The sequence below is a fragment of the Dama dama genome, chromosome 33, assembly GCF_033118175.1.
Source record: "Dama dama isolate Ldn47 chromosome 33, ASM3311817v1, whole genome shotgun sequence".
NCBI lineage: Eukaryota > Metazoa > Chordata > Mammalia > Artiodactyla > Cervidae > Dama > Dama dama.
In genome coordinates, this window is record NC_083713.1 from 15,151,216 (window position 1) to 15,163,745 (window position 12,530).

Sequence of the window (12,530 nt, forward strand, 5' to 3'; positions counted from 1 at the left end):
TTCTTCTCCCTTTGTTTCTTGATGAGTCTGGCTAATGGTTTGTCGATTTATTTACCTTCTCAAAGAACCAGCTTTTGCTTTTGTTAATTTTTGCTATGGTTTTTTTTGCTTCTTTTACATTTATTTCTCAAGCAGAGATAATTTGATATTTAAAAAAATATTGTAACTTTGGGAGACATCATCAAAATGGCAGACTAGAATACTCCTGACTTTTCCTCCTTCCATGGATGTACCAGATTAGAGCTACTCATGAATCTCTTCTCTCTTAGATAATCCAGACATTAGTTGAGTTACTTCTACACTTTGGGCAACTAAGAAAATACATCAAAACTGGTAAGAAAGGGTGAGAAACAGTCTTAAAAACACCATCTCTAGTACTGTGTCTTACAATAAGGAAAGAACTCTGGACTGTCAGTTTCCCCTGAGGAGCAAAGGATTTGTACTACACATCGAGCACCTGAAATTTTAAGATGGTCATCCAAAGAACAGGCCCCCAAATCACCTAGATCTTAGAGGCAGCTGAGCTTAGTATTCATGAGTTCCACAGGACCATAAAAGCAAAGAAGTAATTTTCTTTTTTAAATAGGTGTGTGAGTATTTCCCATAGCTTTCCCTTCCAGGCTCATACTTAGCAATAATTACTTTAAATGTAAATGAACTAAATTCTCTAATCTAAAACATAGAGTCTTCATAGATAAAAACAAAACAAGCCCCAGTACTATGCTATCTACAAGATACTCATTTCAGATTTAGGAACACACACAGCCTAAAAGTTAAGGAATGTAAAATATATTTCATGCAAATACAAACCAAAAGAAAGTAGAAGGAACTATATTTATAACAGTAAAAGAGATTTTATGCTAAAAACAGTGTAACAAGAGACAAAGAAGGTTATTATATGATGATAAAGTGGTCAATTCCTCAAGAAATTGCATTTGTAACTATTTGTACACCCCATATCTAAATATTCAAATTAAATATTAGTGTGTATAAGGGAGAAATAGACAACAATACAATAATGGTAGAAGATTTCATTATTCCACTTTTAACAATAGACTGATCACCCAGATAGAAAATTAGTATTGAAATATTTGACTTTACACATTAAACAAGATAAACCTAACAAACATGTGTAGAGAATCCTACCCAACAGTAACAGAATACACCTTCTTCTCAAGCACAGATGAAAATTCTCCAGGAAAGATCAAATATTTGGCCACAAAACAAAATCTTAACAAATTTAAGTTTGAAATCGTATCAAGCATCTTTCTGACCACAATAGTATTAAATTAGAAATTAAGTAAAAGAGAACAACTAGAAAATTTACAAATGTGTGCAGATTAAACATACTCATGAATACCCAAAGAGTCAAAGAATAAACAAAAATGCAAGTTAAAAAAAGATTATAAACTATAAGCTTATGATATCATAGCTAATATTGATGGATTTTAGTTTTATTTACATGTATTAAGATAAGCAAAGGTGTACTGAATGTTATTAACTAATTACCAACAGACTGTAGAAAATTCAATGTTTCTTATGATCCAAATATTTGGAAAACTTAATCAGCTGTATATTTCCTTTAGTTTTATATAGTCAATCTTAATTAAACATGCTAATGTATTTCTCCTAGATAACCATTTGGGAATATATAAGTTGGCTAATAGTCTATTAAAATACTAGTATAATTTTTGGTATGGTAAAATCATAATCAAGTAGACACCACCACGTTTCCTTTACAGATGGCCTTATTTTTCGATTCTCTTCAGATATGTCACATCATAAATTTAATTGCAAAGCCAGTATGACCAGTATGAAACTGTTTGGTAATATTTTTATAACCAATGTGAAGCCCTTAATACATGTGTGTGTGTCTGTGAGAAATTACATCAAAAAGTGAATCATAGTCTTATCTTTCCAGATGTTTCAGGACATATTAAGAATGAGCACAGGTTTCTAGCATGTATAACTTCAAACCAGATATTTAAAAATTGAATAAGAAATAAAATCACCAGCCCAGGTGGGATGCATGAGACAAGTGCTCGGGCCTGGTGCACTGGGAAGACCCAGAGGAATCGGGTGGAGAGGGAGGTGGGAGGGGGGATCGGGATGGGGAATACGTGTAAATCTATGGTTGATTCATATCAATGTATGACAAAACCCACTGAAAAAATAAATAAATAAATAAAGGAGAAAAAAATGAAAAAAAAAAAAGAAATAAAATTTTGCCTTATTCCTTACTGCTTTTTATAGATCAAAGTTAACTTCAACTGTAGGAGTATTGATAGAATCAATATCATCTGTAAAATTGTTTCCACCATATGCCAGTAATTGTCACAATTGTTTTTTCCAGACCAGCAGCCTCAGCATCACTTGGAAATGAGCTGGAAAAGCAAATTCTTGTGTCCTAACCTCAATCCTTCTGAATCAGAATGTCTGGAAATGGATTCAGCAATCTATGTTTAACAAGTGCCACATATGTTTTTTACGTCTGTTCTAGGTTAAGAATAACTGCCCTATTCTATTCCCTAACCTCAGAGATAACAGCTTTCAAAAGGGGACTTCCCCAGTGATTTTGATATACTGAACTATGAAATGAAAATGTTATACAAATATCTTAGTTGTTCTACTCATTTTCATAAAAAAGAGGATTATTTTTCCTTACTTTATATTTATTAACACATGTAAGGATATATGCATGAAAATTTGAACTTTGTGTCTGTTTACTTTCAAATCAGAGTTCTTTCTGAGTGCAGGTCCTATTAGGTAATACTAAAATCATGAATACTGCTCTTAAAAAATATGGTAATCTATAGTCATTCAGGTGACTTTTGAAAACTCTCAGCATTAGATACTTTTAGTTAGGGGTTTGAACAGATATGGCCGAGAACACTTTCTGCATACACCTGCAAAGTGAACACTCCAGATCACTGTTCTGTCCTCCTCTCCTGCCGATAACACTTTATGAACTGAAAAAAAATTTTTTTCCTCCAAAGTAGCCTGACCAGTTAATTTCACACCTGGCCACACAGAAAATGCAGAAATAATAGAGAGGATCTCTTTAAGCAGTAAGTACAACAGCTATAACATACTGGCAATTGGTGTCATTTACCTGAGCCTGAAGAAATGGGGCATGACTTTGCAAGGAAAATTTGGTTTAATTGCCATTTATATAACATGGTACCATAACCTGGGGTGTGTAAAATATGAATAAACAGAAACCTCAGTTGAACAGAGTCAGTAGATAAGAAGGGGGAGCTCTCACAGAACATGATAGCGGAGCCCACAAGGGCTTAGCCAATCAAAAGCATGAACTCTTTGCTATAGCTCCACAACTTCTATTTTCCCTCTGTAGAAGAGTCTCCTTCCTCTGCCCTGTGAGGACTTAACAAGTAGCTTGCATGGTGACAGACACTGAATTGCAATTCTCAGCTGATCCCAAATAACCTATCTTTCCTGGAGAAATATCTGGCAGTCTATTTTTCCAAGGTTAACAGGTTGTAACAACAATGATGAGGCAATGAACACTGAAGATGAATGGAAAGTACAGTGTAGCTAACCATATGTGAAAACATTATTTTTCCACTAAATCCAAAAGATTGACAAAGCCAAATGTGAACATCTACTTCTTACATCACACATGTTAATGGTTAAGTATGTTAATTGAGAATGCATGCTCATGATTACAGTAACTGAAGAATAGTATTTTAAATATTGAGTCTATTCAGGAATACCTAATAATGTTTTAGAAATCATTTGCTTCAGCTCTAGTCTCAATAGTAACTGTATCATTTTTTATGATTACACATAAGATAGGAATAAAAATTCAAGAGTCCATAAAATATTAATACTTGCAAGTCATTCACATCTGTGTTGGGATGTAAATGTGGCCCAGAGGAGAACACACACGAATTGGATTGCCTCTACCTTCCATTCTCATCACTTGCTTGATCAGCCACTGGATGTTACCCCACAGTAGCCTGTGGAAACACACTCTTAGTAAGTACTTCATTTCACTGCCAGTGATGTGAATGAAAAGAAAACTTTTAGATGTCACAAAATGACTTAAATCTACAATTCAAAATACTTGATATTCTTACCATGACAGATTTTAGGATGATAAGGAATTAAGCAAAAATGATAAAAAGAAATTTTTAAAACTATGTTTCAGTCTTTAAGGATATTTGATTGAGGAACAAAAAGACTACAGAGTGGGGAGAAAAATAAACAGAAGCTGGAGTTTCATATAGGATTAACAGTTTCACTGTCCTTGCCACTATCAGTGAGGAAAAACTTTTCCTCTACCCACTTAAGATTAGTAATTGAGTCTCATAAATTAAACTGACAAAAAACATTAGCAGGAGAAAAGACAAAGTTTTTTCACGTAGGTTTGTTGAAACTCACAAAGAAAGTGACACATAAAAGTGGCTAGGATTTAGAGTTTATATACCCTCTTAATAGGGGAAGGACAAGAAAAGAAAGGTCAGGTAAATGATGTTAGGAAAGACAGAGCTTTAGAAGTTTATATGGGAGGTACAATAGCGTCATGGACATGCTTGGTTATGAGATTTCCCGATCAGGCGCTGGCTTCTCCTTTCCAGTTATAAGAGTTAATTCCCCTTGAAAAGAGATTTATGGCAGTTAAAAACTTTTTGGAAGTCTTTGCTTTTTGTCAGATAAGGGGAGGAGTATTCAGGAAAATCATCATTCTGCATCTGTTGATTCTCAAATATTTTTAGCTCAAAATAATTTTTATGCCACAGTAGTATATTCCAGATCCCTTCATCATTTTGCCTTATCATTAATGGTCTCAACTTTCTCTGGGCTAAGAAAGAATGGAGAAAAAGTGTGCTAATCATACTTATTGGTGTCATCAACCTGGGGAACTTGGCATTCACATTTCTTGTATTCCTAAGGGGATGTCTAAGTCTACCTGTTAATTAATCATTTATATTTATTACAATCTTTTAACATTGACCTCTTTTGCTTTCCAAACATTTAGTCTGCAAAAAATATAATAAATGATAACAAAACTCTTTAAATTTCTTCTAACAGTGGATAAACATCTAAACAGTTATGTGAAGAAGAATTTCTAATCAATGGAAGAAAGTAGCAACAATGGCATAAACCAACAAAATATACTTGAAAAGAATAGAATATTCTTGACTTTATCAAGAGTTTTTTAAGGCCTAAGTCACTTGTATTATTCTCTGAAAAATCAATTACCTTATAAAGCATCTGTAATTTTTAGCTACTGAAAAATAGTGTAATGATACAGACAAATCAAAATTATTGAAAAGTACTTTTAAAAGGAGAACATAACATAGTGGAATAACTATTGTTTATTCTGCCCTTGGTATGGCAATCTGCTTATCAAATCAGAATTAAGACATCAGTATGTTACTTATTTATTCAAAAACTTCTTGACATATGGAAACAAAGCTCAGGTGAAAATCCATTTCAGTCACCTGAAGAGAAATCCATGAGCTAATAGAATAATCTGTTAATGAAAACTGCTGAAATGCCCAGCAAAGTAGTTAGTCCTAAAGTACGTAGTTTCTAGATTTGAGTCAACATTATAATTGCAATATGGTAATTATTCTCCTTATTTTGTGTCTCAGTTGTTTTTGAACACAATCAATTTGACAAGGATCCCAGGAGTTACCGCTCCAGCAGATGCTCTCTATACTGTCTCTCTCAGCTGTCCAGAGCTCCAGAAAATTAAGATAAAACAATTGCACACTCGTCCTTAAGAATCTCAGGCACAGTGTTCTATTGAATTATTTTCAAGTGAATTATTTTCATGAAACAGATGTTGTTCAAATAAACATATATAGATATATGAATAATTGCATAGGATTTCAAAGACTGCATTGTTGCTTTTAGAAAAGTCTTTAAAAGTCTGTAAGATTTTTGGTATCTTTCCTGTAACTTTAATATGTACACTTTTCTAAACATAATATCATGAAGAACACTAATCTGTTGAGCAAATTAAATTGCTCTAAGAAATAAGCTTCATTTTCTACTCTGAAACAATCCATTAAATAACCCATAATTTACTAAGATAAATGCAAGAAAATTGCTACATTTTGCTGGAAACACTTTAATAATCTTGAACATGCACTATTTTAATATCCTTAACTGTAGTCATACTAGTTTAGTTTTACTTTAGCAGACACAATAATGAGAGGGGAATTAAGAAGATGTCTTGAATTTTTCTATACTACTCAGAGCAAATCTTACATTTAACCAAAAGAGTAGATAGGGGGCGAGGGTAATTTTCAAGGAAGATAGACTGGATTTCAAGGGGAAGAAAACAAACAAACAAAAATTTTTATAATATAATCAAATCTTCAATATTCAGCAATTTGAAAATGCTTTTAGTAAAGGTATACTTGATGTTAAATCTACATTACAGATTAAACTTATGCATTGAAAGAGAAGGAATAGTATGCTATTTGCATGGCTTTTGAAAAAATATCTATCTTACTAATAGAAAACTAACAAATTTTTACTAGCTACCTAAATCAAATTATTTATTTATTTGTATTTCTCCTCACTCTACTCTCATCCCTAATACAATCTTTCAAACAACAAAACATGTAAATAGATAATATAGGAATTTATAAGTTGAATATAGAACTATGGCATTTACAATAAAAAGCTATCCTGAGCCTTCACCATTCTTTTTTCCCGTCTTGATAAATATATTTTTCTCAAACTCAGAACATATTCAGAGCATAGCAGCTCAGAAAATCAGTGCTGTTCAGCATATGGACACTCACATCATTAATTTAATCATGGAAGGAGAAAATAAAATGTGATTATGTTTGCATTAGAAGTTCTCTTACCCTGATTTAAAATATTTTCAAAAATTTCTATTTGATATTTCTATATTGAAGAACTATCTTTTTCATTTAAGAAAGTTACCAATAGCTAAATATAATTATTGAAGAAAATTTAAGCATAATATTTTGTTAGTATATTCTTAACACATACATTCAAGTATGACATAATCTTACTAGTATAATGTATTACTTAACCTCTTTATTTTCCCTCAGAGTATATCCAGAGACAAGGTTTCCAGTGAAAGTAGTTTATTTGGAAAATAATCATGGGAGAAACTAGTAAAAGAGTAGGAAGTATCAGTACCTGTAAATGTCTAGAACTTAATTCCACTCAGAAATTGAGAGCCAGCCCAGAATGCATACCTGAAAGTTAACTTGCCTAGGCTGTGAGAGAGCTGTGGTACTTTCCACCAGCACTCATTTAACCTTGGTTGAGGACTGTTGATCCCTGATTCTGCTAGTCTGGCCCACAAGGGTACAGAGTGTTCTTCTTCCACCAGAGAGTCCTTTGCTATGGCTTTTTTTATTTATCAGCTTGACCAGGCTGTTAGTCCCCAGTTATTCAGTAAAACATTAAGTACAGCTTTAAGAGGTTTTGAGATGTAAAGTCCCTCTAAATTAAATTTAAGATCACCCTAGATAATCTGGCTAGTCCTAACTAAGTCTGTTGAAAGGCTCTACACATTGGCCTGAAGCTTCTCTGAGAAATGGATGAAATTCTTCCTGTGTACAAGAACTTTAACTCCCGCTCATGTACTTCAGCCTATCTTGTTCTTCCTTTCCTGACTGACTGCTCTAAGGATTTCAGACATGCTTAGCCAACTCCTACAATTATGTAAACTAAGCCAATGCTTTGATGTGTGTGTGTGTGTGTGTGTGTGTGTGTATTTGTATGCGTATTCTACTTCTGCTTCTCTGACTGAAACCTGACTGATATGCCCCCAAGATGTTTTGGCTGGTAATTGAAAATAGAGCTGATGTCCTTGGAAAGGATGTGTCAAGTCGATATAGGCAGGGCAGTGGTAGAATTCTGTCTGCCCAGATACATTCACAAACCATGTTAAATTCATTCCCTATCACTGATTTCCCAAGGTGACTTCTAATGACATAATCTAAAAAAGAAACAGATTTACCTTAGGGAGTTTAGTCGAATGAACTACAGTAGCTGCACCCGATTTGGTCCTGAGGCTGCATCTCCCTTCTCCACGGCCTGTTCCAGATATTCCTCATCTTTAAGGTGGTTGCCAATTTCAGTTGTATGCCTCATAGGGTAACCCAAGTGTTTATTCCTGAGAAGTCTGAGGCCCTGGTTACTGTGCTATTATCGTGCTGTAGCTGACTTGGACCTAATCATTGCTCTAGAAGTAGTAGCAGTGGGAAATGAGGTCAGATTTTTTTTTTTTTAATATAAGATAAAAATTTCGTTCTTTTGACAATAAATTTATTAGCAACTTTAACAGCAAAAAAAAAGAAATTAAGGAGATAATGAGGCCATCTGCCTCATGTGTTACTTTTTCATGTTCTCCAATCAAAGGAATCTTAATATCCTCTAGCAAGAGAAAGAAAATCATTTATAATAACCTAGAGGGTTCATGGAAATCTCAGGGTTCAAAATTTGCATGTGTATCCACTCAAGTGTCTCTACTTCATCAGCACCATTAGTTTTGCAGAGAAGATGTCTTGCCCCCTGTGCATGGAGTTTCTTTTGTTAATTCTGTTGGAAGAAGTCATCAAGAGGACCTGATTTGCCAGTTGACCCATGGGCTGGACTCACAGGCCCCTTATTTGCTCCTCTATTTTTGGAATAGTCTGTCTGTAATTCCCACAGTAGGAAATGTTTTCAAGAACACAGCCTTGAGAGAGCAATGTGGTGTTGAGCCCACCTGGACTGAATACATGCTGAACCAAGTTAAGGCCTCTGATAGGCCTTTAAGATGTCAGTGAGCATGTACAAGACCCACGCATCTCACAACTACCCAAAATAAGTGTCACGTGTGAGTTGCCTTGCTTATGAAACCAGCCTCTTACCCCATCTACAATGGTCTGACTCTTTCTTCTCCCTTTCCTTGCTGCTAATGTACCAGGGCTGGTTTCTGAGTGTGTGTGGGAAGCTCTCAAACATCAAAACCAGCAAATCTCACAGTCAGACTTGAGGCCAGTTTTCTGCAGTTTGCCCCCAGCTGCAGATCAAGGTCCTGCTGCCACAGAAGCCTTGTGACTTTCACGCTGTGCTGTTTGTAGTTGCCGACTAAATCCTACTTGGTTGTTTGCTTCTTTTCTTTCTTTCAGGGAATCAATAGCAGTCAACAACAACAAACTCTATCCCTTTAATAATTTCATTGTTATGAAACAGTGGGAAAATAATTTGAAAAAGAATAGATACACGTACATGTATAACTGTAAGTCTCAAATATTGGAGATTCTAAATAAGACCTCATCCTTTTTTACCTGCATCCAGTTTCATATTGCCCTGCCAGAGAAGCTACTACTTACTACCTTACTGTTGATATGTCCTCCTTTTATTTATATATTTATTTTTCAACTGCAAAGTGATCAACTTCCAGATTTCAATCCTGAGGTTTTGCTTTTTCTGCTTGTCAGTGCAGGAGACACGTGTTCGATCCCCGGGACGATCACATGGAGAAGGAAATGGTAAGCCACTCCAGTATTCTTGTCTGGAGAATCCCATGGACAGAGGAGCCTGGTGGACTATAGTCCGTGAGGTTGCAAAGAATCAGACATGACTGAGAAACTGAGTACCTATGCACAATACTGTCTATCTTGTATATGGTTTCTGCAGACACAGCCTAAGACAAAAAGATAAGTGCCAGTAGTTATTTCACAAAACGGCATGGAAATACTGATAGCAAGTAATATGTAGACTTGAATTATTAGATAGAATTAGGATAGAACAGGGAAAATATCCAGCAAAGAGTGTATTACCAAAATATATTTGGGAGGTTATATAGAACATATTCCTCAAAATCTTTCTACCAGATATGTAAAGGAGCTCCTGAAATATGTATCAACTCTGTCAGTTACGGATTATGCTGATGACAAAGGTTTCCTATTTCTCCAAATTCCCGGCTTGTAAATCACATAGGTAGGTGGTGAAAGTGAAAGTGAAGTCGCTCAGTCATGTCCGACTCTTTGCCACCCCATAGACTGTAACCTACCAGGCTCCTTAGTCCATGGAATTTTCTAGCAAGAGTACTGGAGTGGATTGCCATTTCTTTCTCCGGAGCATCTCCCCAACCCAGGGATCGAACCCGGGCCTCCCTCACTGCAGGCAGACACTTTACCATCTGAGCCACCAGGGAAGCCCAGGTAGGTGGTATATCCTTTAATTTAAAAAAGCTATTATACGAAGCAGCATAGGTGCTAACAATTGCAAGGCAGGCAGACATGCAAAAACCAAAACAAAATAAAAGATAATAAATAACGAAGAGATATGGATGGGCAACAGCAACTTCTATCACATCTACCTTAAGAAATAATGTTTTATGGTGGTGGTGGTGGTTTAGTCATTCAGTTGTGTATGACTCTTGAAACCCCATGGACTGGAGCCCACCAGACTCCACTGTCCATGGAATTTCCCAGGCAAGAACAGTGGAGTGGATTGTCGTTTCCTTCTCCAATAATGTTGTATACCCAACATAATAATTGTCAACCTCTGATTACTTGGAAAGATAATATGTGCATTTGTACTCATCATTAAGGAAGTACATTTTTAACTTTTTGTTTTATTTTGGAGTATAGTTGATTAACAATGTTGTGGTAGTTTTAGCTATACAGCAAGGTGATTCAGTTATATATGTATACATGTATCTGTCCTTTGTAAAATTTTTTCCTATTTAGATTGTTATATAATATTGAACAGAGTTCCTTGGAAAGCACAGTAACAACTTTTGAGACAGTAATTGGGAAGCAATATTCATGATTAGTGCTCTTACATCATGGGTAATGATGTATTTATACAGCGGCATTAAATAATTGTTAAAAATAACTAAAGAGGCAAGAATATATATATATATATATATATATATAGTTTCCATACAAATGTTATTGTAAGTATGGAACAAGAAAGAATTTTTGAAAAAATGATAATCTACACAATAGTACAGATGTGAGAGTTGGACAGCAAAGAAGGCTGAGTGCCAAAGATTTGATACTTTGAAACTGTGGTGCTGGGGAATAATCTGAAGAGTCCTTTGGACAGCAAAGAGATCAAACCTGTCGATCCTAAAGGAAGTCAACCTTGAATACTCATTGGAAGGACTGATGCTGAAGCTGAAGCTACAATACTTTGGCCACCTGATTCAAAGAGCTGACTCACTGGAAAAGACCCTGATGCTGGGAAAGATTGAGGTTAGGAGGAGAAGGAGGCAACAGAGGATGAGATGGTTGGATGGAATCACAGATTCAATGGACTTGTATGTGTTCTTAGCAACTCAGTTGTGTCCAACTCTGCAACCCCATGGACTGTAGCCTGCCAGACTTCTCTGTCCATGAGGATTCTCCAGGAAAGGATACTAGAGTGGGTTGCCATGCCCTCCTCCAGGGGATCTTCCCAACCCAGGGATTGAACCCAGATCTCCTGCATTGCAGGTGAATTCTTTACCACCTGAGCCACCAGGGAAGCCCTCAATGGACACGAGTTTGAGCAAACTCCAGGAGATAGTGAAGGACAGGGAAGCTGGTGTGCTGCAATCCACGGGATTGCAAAGAGTTGGACAGGATTTAGGGACTGAACAAGGACAACAATCAAAGTGATTATCGTGCAAATGATCCATCAGTAACATTAACATTACTTTTTAAAACACCCTTCTTATCTCAGATTCATAAAGACATTCTTTTTATCTTAAAAAATATAAAGTATATGATTCATTTTAAATAGATTTTATAAAGGGTGAAAAATGGAAATTGTTTTTATGTTTAATATGAATATCTTTCCTAGCAAAATACAGGGTCAATCCTAGGATATGAAGACCCTGGGTGAGTATTTACAATGATATTCTCAAAAGTCATTACTGTGCTTTCTTCGTAACAACCACAAATGGACATTTTACCAAAAGTTAGTAGGAAAATGTGAATGAAAATTCCTTTTTTTGTCATGTGAAATTTACTATTTTATAGTGTGGTATAGAACAACACATCTTCTATACATGTTTACTCTTGAATTCTTTGGCTATAATTACTTATAGAACATGATCTCTTCCAGTGATGACCACATACCAGCCTTCCAGAGTCCATCAGAGATGCAGGTGAGTAGCTGTGGACAGTAGAATTGTGAACCCATTAAGGAAGGAATATCATACCTGTTTTGGCAAGTCTTAAGACTGACTTGCTCATAGCTCAGTCAGTAAAGAATCTGCCTGCAATGTAGGAGACGCAGATTCGATTCCTGGGTCAGGAAGATTCCCTGGAGAAGGAAATGGCAACTCACTCCAATATTCTTGCCTGGAGAATCCATGGACAGAAGAGTCTGGCAGGCTACAGTCTGTGGGGTCACAAGAGTTGGACACGACTTAGCGACTAAAGAGAGAGAGAGAGAAGACTGACTAGGGAGAAAATAATATCACTGCATCTATCAAAGACTAGTGCATGCATGTATAGTTGCATCTGCCTCTTTCAAGACCCCATGGATTGTAGCCCACCAGGCTCCTCTGTCAATGGGATTTT